Source organism: Protopterus annectens, chromosome 8.part0, assembly GCF_019279795.1.
Source record: "Protopterus annectens isolate FY-2018-M chromosome 8.part0, PAN1.0, whole genome shotgun sequence".
NCBI classification, from domain to species: domain Eukaryota; kingdom Metazoa; phylum Chordata; order Ceratodontiformes; family Protopteridae; genus Protopterus; species Protopterus annectens.
This window is the reverse complement of record NC_056741.1, coordinates 1527964657-1527980698: the sequence shown is the minus strand read 5'-3', so window position 1 is coordinate 1527980698 and position 16042 is coordinate 1527964657.

Sequence of the window (16042 nt, the reverse complement as noted above, 5' to 3'; positions counted from 1 at the left end):
ACACAAACACACACAAAAAAATCTATTTAAGTTTTATTTTCAGTGCCATACACTGACTATTCGGCACTTTGGCAGTGCTGGGGGTGTGTTACACATCTTTGGACACTGTAACACACCCACGAGTCTGTAATCCTGTTACATGCCTAAACCTCAGCAGCATGCCTTCATTAATATGCAAGATGTCCTGCCGAGGGGGATCCGCAGACACGGTCATGGTACCTTCCATGTAGGACTTACACTATTCCTGCATCCAAAAAAAGTTTCACCAAATTTTTTAGACACCACATGGACTATGAGAAGTGGAATGGAGTCCACAACACTGGTAGACACCTGTCTTTTTCTCCCAAGTATTAGAAATTCAAAATGTGCAAATACATATTCACATGCTGGCATAATAGCAGACATATAGACCCACATATACTGAGGCACTTACATGTAATCTTCCTAAACCACAAAGACCTCTTAGACAAAGTACACATAAGAAATATCCTCAGCAGCCCCAAGCACACTCTTTCTAAACAACAACCACATCAACACATAGAGCTATGTCTCATGGAGCCTCTACCTCTAAATCCATAAGGCAAGTCACTACATAATCCAACATTCTAGTCACTGGAGACCCCATTGTGAGACACACTGATGTCCCTCTCACCAGGCTGAGTAAGGAGAAAGTTATGGTCAGTTGCTTATCGGGGGCTAGGATATGCCACATTACACATGCACTCAGGTCATTGGACCACAGTTACCAATATGACTCAGTCATAGTCCATGTGGGATTAAATGACCTGAGACATACCTCCCTAGACTATATGAAGAGAACTATCATAGAGCTCTCGGAATATGTGTCTCAGGCTGTTATGAGCCTAGCATTGAGCATAATTTTACCTTCATCAAAATTGATGCCACAATACAAACAAAAGCTGATTGACTTTAATAATTGACTTAGTTTCTGGTGTCATTCTAAGGGGATGCAATATTTGTCAGCATGGAAGGAGATGGTCAACAGACCATGCTGCTTTGTCAAGGATGGACTGCACCTCTCCCCTCTAGGCTTTCAAATATTAGCTAAAACATTGTCTTCCCCCATAGTGCCTTTTTTAGGCAATGCCAAACTAAAAGTACTTCTGACATAGCAAATCAAAACCAAGAAACTCTAAAGTTATTACTGCTCAATGCTAGGAGCCTAAACAAAAAAAAAACTCCACTCCCTAGAAATTCTCTTCACCCTAGAGAAGGCTGATGTCTGTGTGGTCCCTGAGACATGGTTAAAGCCACAGAGAGCACTCCAACAGTACAAGGTTATGATGCCTTCCACACATTTAGACCAGCTACTTCACAGGGAGGGACTAAAGGTGGAGGTGTCTCTATATACATCAAAAATAAATATACTTCAAGGCTGGTCGAACAGGGCAATGCAATTGAGCTGCTCCATGTTTAAATCACTATAGGTAAAATCCAATACCACTTCCTTGCAAGCTATAGCTCCCCCCACAATGACCCAGAAAACTCATACCATTTATTTAAACTTATTAGAAACACTAACCATACAACCCAATACCATATTCATGGGTAACTTTAACTACCCCACTATTAACTGGGAATCCTATATGACATCAAATGTACATGTACAGAAATTCCCAGATTTTGTAAACACAAACACCCTGGACCAGATAGTCAATACACCTACCAGGGGTGCAATCATACTGGATCTGGTCCTCACTAATATGGGAGAGTGCTGCACACCACCTACTGCAATGCCTTCTCTGGTAAAGCCAGACCACAAAATGGTCTTGTTTGAAGAAAAAATAAAACCTGGACCCCCAGCTAAACTGGGAATATTCAGGAACTATTCTAAGTCTAACCTCTTGCTATTAAGTAGAATCTGGCAAAATTTCAAGCCCCCATAAACCCTGAGAACACTTCTGTCTATGCAGAACTGTTCACATAAACCCTGTACAAGCATGCTAATAGCTGCATAGAGGCAGCTGTACCCACCAGGAAGAAGTACAGAACTAACTCATAAAACAAGCCACCCTGGTGGAATCACAAAATCAATCAGATGTATAACAGGAGGAAGAAACCATGGCAAAAATTTGGAGGTGCAGCACCTAGCAGGATAAAAGCACTCTCATCAGACTAAACAACCAACCCAGAGGACAAATAAAGTATACCAAAGCCAAATTTGAGGCAAGTTTGGCCTCTCAGGCCAAGGACAATCACAAAGCATTCTTTAGCTATGTCCACAACCTCAAAGGCAATACACAATTGTGTACAGAGCTCATTGTAAATGGAACCACCTATACTGAGCCAGAAGATATAGCAAACCTCCTAGCTGATAAATTTAGCTCCAACTTTATGCCACTCTCCCCCTCAACCTTCCCTCAGGAAATATCCTCAAATATAACTACCCCTACTATCACTAGGGAACAGGTCTTTAGTGCTCTCTCTAAGACCAAGAACACTGCATCAATGGGCCCAGACAGTATCACAGGATGCCTTCTAAATAGCATGAAACATGATCTATCAGGGCCTCTGGAATTACTATTTAACTGTAGCATCCAAATAGGCTTTGCACCTCATGAATAGAGAAAGGTAACAGTCATCCCTCTGCACAAAGGTGGGCCATCTACACACCCTGGATACTACAGACCCATAAGTCTAACTAGTCTTATATGTAAAGTCATGGAAAGAATTATCATGGAGATGATCAATAGAGATATAGTGAACCTCCAGACACTGGACCCAACCCAGTTTGTTTTTGTCAAGGGCAGATCATGCCTACTCAACCTGGTTGACTTCTTTGAGAAGGTCACCAAAGCAATGGAGTAGGGGAAAATTGTTCACACTGCCTACCTTGACCTGTTCAAGGCATTTGACCCAATACCCAACTCAGATATTGTTGACAAACTCAAGAGGATAGGTACAAACCTGTATGTCACCCGATGGATAGCAAACTGGCTGCCATCAGACATCTCAACTGTATGGATTTTCTCAGTACTTACTGATTTTGATGTGAAAATATTGGGGTGCCATGAATTCTGCACTGGCCCCTTCAGTTTCCGAATTTCACGCCCTTTTTTTTTTTGCTGACATCTTCACGTGCTGGGCATGTGCAATGAAGTCAGCGGCGTGAGCGGACTGTCAGCCTGTCAGAATACAGCTGGGCTTGAGACAGTGTGCACTAATGTGCATCTAAGTTTATTTTCCAAGTACACATGCAGGCAAGCCATTCCTGGTTCATTCGCACCACTGTAGTTAAGTGCAGAATGTCAGTGTATTACTACTTATGTAGCCCAGCCAGAGGCCAGAGCTCCAGCAAGCCTGCAGCAGTCAGTCACTCAGTCATTGGGTGGGAGGACAGTGAGTTGACTCATCGTAGACATAGTTGTACCGGTCCGGTGTCAAAGATGAAAAAATATATCAGCAGCAGCACTACCAGACACAGTTCTTCCCCCAGCTCCTTCAGGTACAGTACAGTAAAGAAAGAAAAATAAAATAAATGCAATGCAATGTGGGCAGACGGGCGTTAGTTTTTATTTTTTTTAAGTTGACACACATCAGTAGAGCCTTCAGAATAGATACACATAATGTTCTGATGCATTGCTCAGTTGGAAAATGTCATTCTTATCATATATTTTACAGGATTGCATTTCTGCAATAACTCATCTTACTGTGATCAGAAGTTACAATGCATTCTTTCTCAGGATATCGAATGTAATACATTATCCCACTGTCGACACTGGTTTTCAGTGTTTAAAGAGTAAATAAACTAGTGCATTAAAAGGATACATTGTTTGGCTGCTTGCCTGTTTTATATACTGTTCATTATGCATTGCTGTTTTCACAGTGAAACTGAATAAACTGCCCTCTTCTCCCACAACTTTTTTCCTTTACATATCCTTAGTATTGTGAACTTTGGCAAGTTCAAGATGAAACAGATTTGATGTGCTTAATGCACTTTGACCAAACAGTTGATTCTGGCCTGCTGCTGTGGTGTTAAGGACATCTTCTCAGTCCTCACATCCTTCAGCATCTGATTCTCCTTTCTCTCTTTTGATACACACCCTCCTTGCAATCACTGCTTCATCTGACATAATCACTAGGGAAAAAGACTGGCATATATGTCTTCCAGCAGTACAGTCAGCCAGCTGATTCCTAAATTGAGGTGAATACCTATAAAAATGAAATTCTCATAATAACATTCAGTGTTTTAAAAAGACTCTTGCAAATATGGCTAACTGATCTGTAGTTTTGGCATTTTTGATATACTATCCTTTATATGTTATTCTTTATGGACTTTACTTGAAAAAAGCTGTTGAAAAAATGATAATCGAATGAAAAGGAATTTTCTAAAGGTGTGCAAATGCACAAGTGAAAATGAAAGAGTCAGAGATATGAGTTGCGTTGTGAGTGAGCGATGTGTTACCAACGTATTTACAGCCATCTCATTTGTCTTGGTTCATCTATATATATATATATATATATATATATATATATATATATATATATATATATATATATATATATATATATATATATATATATATATATATATATAGTTTACCTTCATAATGCCAATCTCAGTATGGTCAACCCCACTTCCTGGAATACCGAAGTGCGAATGTCCCAAATGTCAATTACCACATATCCGAATGGCAAAATCTCGCCCCCTTTTTGACCCATGGTAGCACTGGTGTGGAGGTGTGGCGTGTCTGGAAATATCAAAATTCATCATTTATTTGCTATTTTAAAAGATTCACTGTACTGGTTTCATGGAAATGGTTTGACGATGTGGCCGGTCGATCATATGTGATCGACGATATGAAGGTAAACCTATATATATATATATATATATATATATATATATATATATATATATATATATATATATATATATACACACACACACACACACACACACACACACACACACACACACACACACATATATATATATACATACACACACACACACACACACACACATATATATATATATATGTGTGTGTGTGTGTGTGTGTGTGTATAAGTGTATACATATTATTAACAATAGTAATATAGTTATAGAAATTAAATTAATTTTAAATTTTATGGATCATAATATGTCTCATCATGGCTGAAAATGTCAGATAGTTGTTGGTAAAGAAGGAATACTGTTTAAACTGCACTGTTTAAATAGCTTAACTGTTGAAAGTATGTATATGGTGAAATGACTGGAATGTAGAGGTTAATAGTGTATTACAGAAATGAAGTAAAATCACCAGTTAAAATAATATAAAAATAATACCTTGACGTGCTCACTCGTCTCAGCTACAGTTATAAAGTTAATGAAGAAACTGTTTTGATCTGCAACCCCCTCCTGTGTTTATGTTCAAATCAACAATTTTCCTCCAAAAGATACCAGTTTTAGGAGGGATTAAGAGGGACAGAGCTAAAATGTAAGTCAGAATCAAGGACAGTTGAGAGTCATGTTCACGTGTGGTTAAATGTGAGATTTATGACCGGTCAGTTTACTTAGCCAAAGGCACTTGTTTATTCCTGTTAGCTTTGTTGGAGTTAAGAAACTGGAAAGGTGAAAATGATGTGAATAAAAGTACCCCTGTCTCCCCACAAGCTGCAGCCCCTACGTACAGCTAACCTGTCTGAAATTGTACGATTAGAGATTTAATAAAAAAACATGCTCAGAGTGAGAGAATATCAATTATCAATATGAAACATCAGAGGAAAGTCTTTTAAATAAATTAAAAGTGAAAAGTGCAAGATAAAGTAATCTACAGCTGGAAATAAATGACAAAGTCTTTAAGCATGAGAGAAAGGCATAACACATTTTGTTCTTCTGTTTATCTTTTGTTTCATAATCATATTTTGATTGTCTTTTCTTCAGTTTGAGTTTAAAAGTTAGTATCCCACAATCCCATAGGAGTGGGTGGGATTACATAATTATGTATGCAAATTCTATGTTAATCAGCATACAGATTTGTATCTGTTTTTCATGGGCCTTTGTCCAGATTTTTGATGTTTCCAGGTTGAGAGGAATGGCTGACAGACAGGACCCAGGAAGTTAGAATTGGGGAGTCCACCTCTACAAAAAGCTCAGTCAAAAGTGGAGGCCTTAAGGGATCAGTCCTTAGACCTCTCCTTTTTGGCATTTGCTTCTCAGAAGTCAAGGCCAATGTCAGTGGTCTCTGGATGACTAAATTTGCATATGATTGCAAATTAGGAGCCGTCATTGAATCTCGCACTGACACAAATGTTCTCCAGGAGGGGCTGACATAGACAAACAACTGGTGTCAGAGCCATGGACTAAAACTAAATGCCAAAAAATGCATAATAGTATCCTTTGGGAAGTCATCCATCCCTGGTAACTATCATATTAACAGCACACCTCATAGATTTGACCCAGTTGTACTTAGTGAGACACATAGATAGTAATCTAGCCTTTGATCATTACGTGTCTACAGTGGTGAGGAAATCATTCTATGTTGCATAACTTATAAACAAAGGTATGGCATCCAAGTCCAAGGAAATCATGGTTCCACTGTATTCAGCATTCATCAGACCTATCATTGAGTACAGTGTCCCCTTTGTTATGTACCTTACCAGGCATATCCAACAACTGGAATGTCCACAGAGGTTCCTCACTAAAAGAATACAGGGTGTAAGTAATATGTCCTATGCAGACTGTCTCAAGCCCCTATCCCTGTATCTGTCTCCTACAGGCTTTTGAGGGGAGATCTATGCCTGGCATACAGGGCATTGTCAGACTCCACTCTGCTGGACCTCCTGCATATCCACAAAACAAACAGTACCAGAATTCTAAAGACTTAAACCTTGCCTGTGATATAAATAGGACCTTCTAGAGAGATAGGTATGTATCACAGAGACTACCCCATCTATGGAACAGGCTCTTCATCCATGTGAAGCAGAGTTACTCCCTATCCCAATTCAAGTGCAACTTGGACAATTGGATGGGAAACCGGAAATTCATCCCTGGTTTGGCACCTATGTCTCTAATGCAAACAGGAAACCTGTAAATGGTTCATCTCCTAGGCCCTTGCTTACACTTATCAAGGGTGTCAGAATTTGTCAGAGATTTGGGATGCATGGCTAGGCTTAAAAAGGCCCTTGTGGTCATTAGCCAAATAAACACATATGAACTTAAACTTCATCTCTTACATGTATTTGCAACATACAACCTTAATGACCTATCTGTGTATTCATACAAAATTTAACCAGGGCTTACTAGTCCATCTCATAAATGTGTATTTGCACAATAATATTAATAACCTGTCTGTGTAATCACGCAATTATTTCATCGGGATTTAAAGTAAGTCATGGAATGTGTATTTACAAAGTAACTGGTCTGTGTATTTGAACGCTGCACTTACTGCGCATGAGGCTGTCACGCTAACCATTTGGCTACATAGTCTTGTGAATTGCTGTTATACTTTATATAGATATATATATATATATATATATATATATATATATATATATATATATATATATATATATATATATATATATATATATATATCCACTACGTTTAAGCACTGCTGGGCATCGTGGTGCCCTGCACAAACCCTTTCAGCTAAGCCTAAACTTGACTATTCCATTTATAATTGAATCCATCCGGTTTCTTTTTTTAGATGCCTTGCATGTGTCCATTGCTAAGCACCATGCCACACAAACACACACAAAAAAATCTATTTAAGTTTTATTTTCAGTGCCATACACTGACTATTCGGCACTTTGGCAGTGCTGGGGGTGTGTTACACATCTTTGGACACTGTAACACACCCACGAGTCTGTAATCCTGTTACATGCCTAACCCTCAGCAGCATGCCTTCATTAATATGCAAGATGTCCTGCCGAGGGGGATCCGCAGACACGGTCATGGTACCTTCCATGTATGACTTACACTATTCCTGCATCCAAAAAAAGTTTCACCAAATTTTTTAGACACCACATGGACTATGAGAAGTGGAATGGAGTCCACAACACTGGTAGACACCTGTCTCTCTCCCAAGTATAGAAATTTTCCTACAAAGTAATATTACCACAAGGTAGCTTATTTTGTTTAGGTTATTTTCATGTGTGTCTGAAAAGTTTACCAAAATATTCTTAATGACTTGACATTTGCTACCAAGCTGTAATTTGATGAATCAACATTTTCAATGACTTTCCATTTGCCAATGAATCGTTAGTCTGACTAATCAGCACTCATCTTCTAATGAGGTTTTCTAGTAACTTTTCCTAGATGCTACTGGCTCACCAAAAATAAATGGGCAAATCTTGTTCTATGATAATCATACTTCAGTGGTTTTGCTGTAAAATGGATATTGATGTTGTAGAAAGATCAAAGCTGTACATAAAATGAGTAAATACATTTTGATAATCAGTGTCATAAATTGCTATGAAAGTGTTTCAACTGAAGTGGCCTTACAGTGATATGTCTTATAAAAGAAGACTTTGAAGCATACAAAATTTTCATACGTTCTGTTTCCTCTAAAACACACAGATTCTGTCGGAGTTTGGGTTTTACATTCTTATTTGAGTTATATCAACTCTCCCTTTCTCTCTCTCTCTCTCTTTCTCTCACTCTCTGATACCTGTACAACATTTTTGCAGTCTTTGCCCCTGCTGTCTGTCACGTGTCAGACCTTTGATGGCCAATGAAATCCATGCATCAGCCTGTAAGCCTTGACATTCAGGCAGACTTCATCAAGAGTGGTTCAAGATTTTCTTCTTTTCTGTTTTCCCCATCCCAGTTTCATGCAGCAAGTGTGAGGGGGGGGGGTGCAATGGGATGACAATAGAAGATTTCCCATACTTACACAATGGACATTCCCTCCTGACATCCCTGTCCGACCCTACAGATGTGGTGACCATCTTGTTCTCCTCCATGTAGTAAGCACCACTGAGTGAGTCCCTGAGTGCATGCTACCCTTCCCTTTCCACCAGGAAAGATGAGTGAGCCATTACCTTTAACACTCCCCCCTACCAGCCTGGCTATTCACACTACAGTCTCTTGGCACAAGGTTGGGAATCTGTCCCCTGTTCCATGGAGTCCCGCACATTTTACATGCAATCATGTCTACTTAACAAATCTGTTACACTTTCCGCCAAAAGTGTTTGTTATGCTGCACTCTGATATAACTTTCTTTTATCCCTCCTTTTACCCTCCAAGGGAACCTGCCCAGTGTCTCCACTATCTCCATCCAGGACATCCATGTAGTCAACAGGAAACTGAGCAGATATTCCCAGACTAGGCAAGACCCCTGTTGTCCATTTATTCCTGGCCATGAAGCCTTATCAGCTCATCCATTCTTTCAGCAGTGAGAGCTGAGTAATAGAGAAGAGGGCAGTAAGCTGGTCTCTTAGAGTGGACTACCTTTAGGGAGCATGCGCACTCAACATGGCTGCCTGCTCAGTGATGGAGGTATTTGTGGTCTCTCACACACACACACACACACACACACACACACACACACACACACACACACACACACACACACACACACATACACAATTGTTTTTTCTCGGCTCATCAGGAAAGTCCTTTCCCATGGCAGCACAAGACACCATGCTCCTCTACATAGTAATATACTCAACTGTTGCTAGATGTAACCAATGTGGAAAGCCTAGCAGCCTCCCATTCACAAGGATGTGTGTAGTGGTGCTGGTTATCCAAGCTTATTCTTACCCACTCAGACCATCTATGTGACTAAGCAAAAATGGCTCATCTGGGTTGTGGTCAGGACTTCATTCCTGTACACAGTAGGGCCAGTTATATTCTGCTATTGCTTTTAACAAAATACTTGGCAAGTTTTATCTACTTTATTTTCAGCCATCCTGAACTTTTATTTGCTGTCAACCAAAAACCTATATGCCCCTGCAGATAATTTCTAACATATTAAATCCTATGCTATATCTAGCTTATATAAACTTAGATCTACATACCTCTCAGTTGGTGTGAGTTATGAATAGTGCTATGATTATTACTATCATAATTCCTCTTATTAAATCTAAATATGCCGACATTTTAAGAAAGTTAGAACTAGTTCGGTAATAAATTAATAATTCACTTAATCATGTCTGAAGAATGATTCATTTCCTTTACAGTGTGTTATTTAGTATTCCTTGACTTGTTATTGTGTAAAATTAGAAATCACTTCTCTTTTTAGTCTTGTGCATTGAGTTTGATTGTCTGTGTTACAATTTATAATGTTTACAGTCAAAATGTACAAAGATGTTATTATGATACTGTTTTCATTTAAAGGACAGTCCCAAATTTAGCCACAAAATAGGTGCAAATGTGAAGCAATATTCTGAAGGGGAAGTAGAAGCTAAGTACATTGGAATGAATGCTATTTTGAAGTGTTTGGCATGTAGCCTACATAGACATATTTCAGCTTATCTTAGTTTTTATATAGCTATGGTGCTGTAGATTATTTCAAATGTTAGAGTGAATATGTGCTTTATGTAGCAAACTGTGTCACATGTGGAAGTCTCTATACAGGCAAAACTAACAAAAAGCGAGTAGCAGGATTTAAAGGCAGAATGATGCAATCCAATATATGTATATATATATATATATATATATATATATATATATATATATATATATATATATATAAACATTAAAAATTCATTATACAAACCTTCTGTGGGAAGTTCAAAAAATGTTAGTCTTCTTCACACTGTAAAAAATAATTATAGAGAGGAAATCAGGTTGAAGAGTTATAATACACAGAGACGATTTAGCAGGTAAAGTGGTGGTATTAATTTTAAATCTGTATTAAGAAGCCAAAGGAATAGAAGGTATTAATATGGAATTTTGTTTTGTTTTATCGAATGCACTTATAGTGCTTTTTTTTAATATTATGCTTTTTACTATCACTTGATTTTGTGTATCACATAATCAAATTTATACATTTAATTGGATACCAGATAAAATCACTCTGATGAAGTATATTCAGTTAAGTCAAAAATGATTGCTTGCATTTTGTATTAAATATGTTTTATAAAGCTTTAAATCATTTTTTTCTTCCTTTTCTTCTAACTTGAGAGAGATATTTTTGCTATTTTTTGTTTGTTTTTTCTTTCATTGGGAGCAGAAAGGCTTTCTGAAGTATATTCTTCTTCATCTTCCTTATCTTCCTCATCATCAGTCTCCTTTCTCCCATCTTCTACATGGGGTCAGGGTGTCATGTCAACTGTTACTATCTGTCTTGATTCAATGCCACTATCCTACCATCTTTGACAATCATGCCTGACCCATGTCCCATGTCTTCTCTCACACAATCTATCCGTCCTTCTCTTTACTGGATACCCTAGCTTTCTCTTCTCTTTTCCTGTCTGTCCCAAAATGTCTTCACTAGGTTGTCTTCCTCTTTCCTTCACATGTGTTTGAACCACCATAATCTGTTCTCTTTGACCTTCTTTGTAATTGGATCTACTCTGTCTTTTGCTGTTAAGTCATTTCTTTATCTGTCCCATGGTTTGCATCCTACCACCAATCTCAAGGACTTCATCTCCATCCCCTGTAGCTTCCTTATCTGGTCTGCTTTGCTATTACTGCTCATATTTCTGTACCATGCAGTAGTACTGGTCATACCACTATTTTGTACACCTTACGTTTCAACTTTGCCATTCTTCTATTTCACACTACCCCTGAAACTCAGTGCCAGTTGGCCAAAGCTCCTCTGATTCTATCTTTGACCTCCTTATTCAGACTTCTCTTCTTCTCAACCACCCCTCCACAACTTTCATTTCTATCCTCTGATTTCTCCTATTTGCTCACATTGCAGCTATCTTAGCTGTACTCGGTTTCATCCGGAGTGCCTTCAGTTTTGCATTCCATTCCCCTGTCCTCTACTGAAGTTCTTGCTCAAAGAAGGCTAAGAGATGAGTTGCAATAGCAAAGAAAAGCCTCAGAGGCACTCTACCAGCTTCTGGAATATGACTCAGTAGATGGCAGATAGAATCTAAGGTTGTAAGGCAAAGTCAGATATAAGGTATGTGTTCAGCAACTTGGTTGATTTGCCCTCTTTGACCTGTTTGCTAATGTATCACCAGTATAGACATCAGTGGGTTCAGAGTTGAACATTGATACACACCCACTTCCACTGGGAACCCCACTGTCAGTCCAAATGCTGTTTGTTTCTGGGACTTTGAAACATTGCAGGATTGCTCATTAGCTTTCTTGGTACCTAGTCATATGCTTTCTCCAAGTGCAGGAATTCCCAGCTGGACTCTTTCCTCGTCTCTATTTTCTTTTCAGCTGTCTCACTGGAAACTTTGGGTTGGTTGTGATGTATCCGTGTCTAAGTCTGAACTGCTCATTTCTAATCTTATTTTCTACTACTCTGCATATTTGTTTATTAATCACCCTCTGCAGAACTTTCATACAGCATGAGAGGAGTTTGATATCTCTATACACCCTACAGTTGTGGATGTCTCCCTTGTTCTTGTTGACTAGCACTACAATGTAACTGGAATATATTTTTCTTTTCCATACTGCCATTGTACCTGCAGGAGCCATTTCTTCCCCCAGCTCACCAAATATCTTAATCATACCTGCTGTTACCTCATCTGGGCCTGCTGCTTTCCCTGAAATTCTCCATAGTGTTGTTCTCACTTCTTTTAGCGTGGACTAATCCTCTTCTTACATTGTAGGCTGTGTCTAGGAAAGTATGGCTTCTGTGGGGTTTTCTTCATTCAGAAGCTGCTGGAAGTACTCCTTCTATCTGCTTTTGTCTTGCAGACTGTTGAGCAGGCTGTTGCTAGCATCCCTTAAGAAGGGTATGTGACTATCTTCTTTGTCTTTCTGACTTTGCCTTACAACCTTAGATTTCTATCTGCCATCTACTGAGTCACATTCCAGAAGCTGGTAGAGTGCCTCTGAGGCTTTTTCTTTGCTATTGCAACTCATCGCTTAGCCTTTTTGTTAGCAAACCAGCATTCCTTCTTAGCCGATTCATCTTTTCTATCTCACTTTTTCATACACTTCTTGTTTCTTTTGATGACTTCCTGGACTTCTGTATTCTGCCACCAACATTCATTATGTATGTTTCTTCCGCAACTGGCATGACCACATATCTGTTCTATAGCCTGCATATATGTCATTTTGAGGCACTGCCATTCTTCATAAACTCCACCTATTTCCCCTTCTTCATGAGGTGCTCGCAACCTGAGCATTTCCTTGAATTTTTATGCTTTCTTTGTAGTCAACTTCTAAGTTTTCAGCCCAGTCTCTGTTGACCTTAGAACCTTATCTGACCACTCCTTGAAGATGGTTGAGGCAACCAGTGGTCTGTGCTGTTGGCCAGCTGTTAAACTAGTGAATGACTTTGCAATCAATGATTCTACTCCAATGTGTTTTTTTACCACCTCTGTTACATGCTGGTCACTCTTTTATGCAATCATGTGACTATCTCTTGCTGAATGATATGCTGGCCACCATAAAGCCATTTTCCAGACAGAAGTCAAGAATGGTCTTTCATTCTTTATTCCTGTTGCCCCACCCATGTAGACCCAGTCAGTGATCATATCATGCTCTGTCTGCTTAATATTGTAAGTGCATTCAGGTCACACATTATTAAAATTAATTCATGTTGTCCTGCTTTATCCAGTAGATTCTGCAATTGCTGCCTGAATGCACTCTTTTACTCACAATTACAACCCTGCTATGGGGCATAGGCTGGGTTTATGAACAGTGCCCTATCCTTACATTGGAGTCTGCTTGCTATGAGTCTGTCACTAATTCTGATGACATCCCTCACTGTCTTCTAAAGCCTGCAACTCACCACAATTTCCATACCATTTCTAGTCTGTCCTCATCCTAAGTAATATACTCTGGATCCAAAGGCAAGAGGCTTTTCTGCACTGCCCTTCCATCTTGTCTTCTGGATATATATATGATTCCAGCTTCCTTCTTAACATCATGACATTCACTTCCAAGCGGCATCCTGTTGGTGAACCTATAATGAATATAGCATTAGAACATGTTTGGCAGGTTGATTGGTTTTACAAAGCAAAATACCAATGCCAGTGGATAAAGGTCAGAGTAGAACAAAATTAAATATGCCAAAAGAATAAAAAACTCCAATCAACATGGTTAAAAGTAAACTTTTAATAATGAAGTAGTACTATCTCATTATTAAAAGTTTACTTTTAGTCGTGTTGACTGGAATGTTTTATTCTTTTGATTGGTTTTACGTCCAGCTTTCCCTCTCTTCTAACTAGAGCTATACCAAATAACCCAAGCTGGGCAAATGGACACTGGCCTGCCAGTACCTTGCCCAGGAATGATGAGCTTTATGACAGGCACACACTGGCCAATAGAGGCATGTACACACCACCATTCGCATGGGTCCCTGGTATAGATCAGAGTAGACCAAGTCCTCAACCCACTTATCCAGCAAATATTCGTGCCCACTTTTTGAAAACATTAATTAGCATGACCAAATCACCTAGAAGATAATGGACAACATGGTTGATGCTTAAAATGGTTGGTCTATACAACTCTTACCCCAAAACGTACTATCTAGAACTTGTATTGCTGCCCACAACTACATTCTCAGCTGAGTTTGAAGTGGTAACACTCAGCATGGAAGGTGGGAGGAACCCTGCAGAGGCACAGGGAAAACATGCAGACTTCATACAGACATTGGACAGAGGACAGAATTCAAATTTGCACCTTGTGCATGGGAAATGAAGACATTAACCATTACATCAATTGGCCTCTAACCCAAGTTCTTTCTGTCTGTCCCAAATCTGCTTCTCAAATCATCTTAGCTTTGCTGCATATGTCATAAGACCATCACAAGTTGCTCTCTTTGATGTTTCTGCAGCTGAGGCTACCTTGGATCCAGCCATTATATATATATTTCTTTATATGTACCACAGTGTGCATCCTACTACCAATTTCAGGGACATTATCTCCATCTTGATCACCTTAGGCTTCCTCAGTTGCACTGCCTTCACTCTCCAGGTTTCTTAGTGCTACAGAAGCACTCGTCCCAAGACTGTTTTGTACACTTTACTTTTCAGATTAGTTGGCATTCTTTTCACTTTGTAACACTTAGCTGCAGCACCTGTGATTCTAGCTTTGATGTCTTTATTTAGATTGCCCTTTTCTTCTGGCAGATGGCAAAGAAGATTAAGGTTAACCAGACAGTGCTCTAGGCCAGTTGGAAATTTGGGATAGGCTCATTAATAGTCTCCTACTCTGCATGCCTAGTACAATGTATGACTTAGCCATATTTCACACCTGTACCCACTATTTCCTTTGTATCTCAGTTTCCATGTCCTTCTACATTCTCCCATTTTCTGCATGACCACTGTCTTGTATCTACTTAGTTTCATCCCATGTACCTTCAGTTTGACATTCTCATCCCTTGTCATTTATTGAAGTTGCTGTTCAGTCCACAAAATCTGCAAACAGCAGCTTTATTCAGTGGTTCCCAATGACCTGTGTGCTAATATGGTCTATCATCAGTATGAACACCAGTGGACAAACAGATGACCCCTTACACACCCCACACTTCCTTTGGGACCCTGCTGCTCTGAGTCCAAAATCTTAACTGTAGCCGTATCATTAGATCCTGAACTAATTCTGAGAATCTTTCTGGGATTTTGAAACATCAGAGGACTGGACATTTCAGCCTTGTTGGGACCTTGTCATATGCTTTCTCCAGTTCTTGGGATACTAGTTGTAGTATTTTCTCAACTCAGACTTTTTCACCACTATCTGTTTCACTGCAACTATTATGTTGGTTGTATTGCATACGGATCTGAATTCTGAGCGCTCATCTCCCATCTTACTATCTACAATTCAATGTATTCATTTACCCATAACCCTGTAGAGTAGTTTTCATACAATGTGACCACAATTTAATACCTCTGTACTGCCTGCAGTTGGGAATATCCCCTTGTCCTTGTACACTGATGCACTGCTGTGTTGTGAATATTCCCTTGTCCTTGTATGCTGATGCACTGCCTGCAGTTGCAAACATCTCCCTTGTCCTTATCTTTA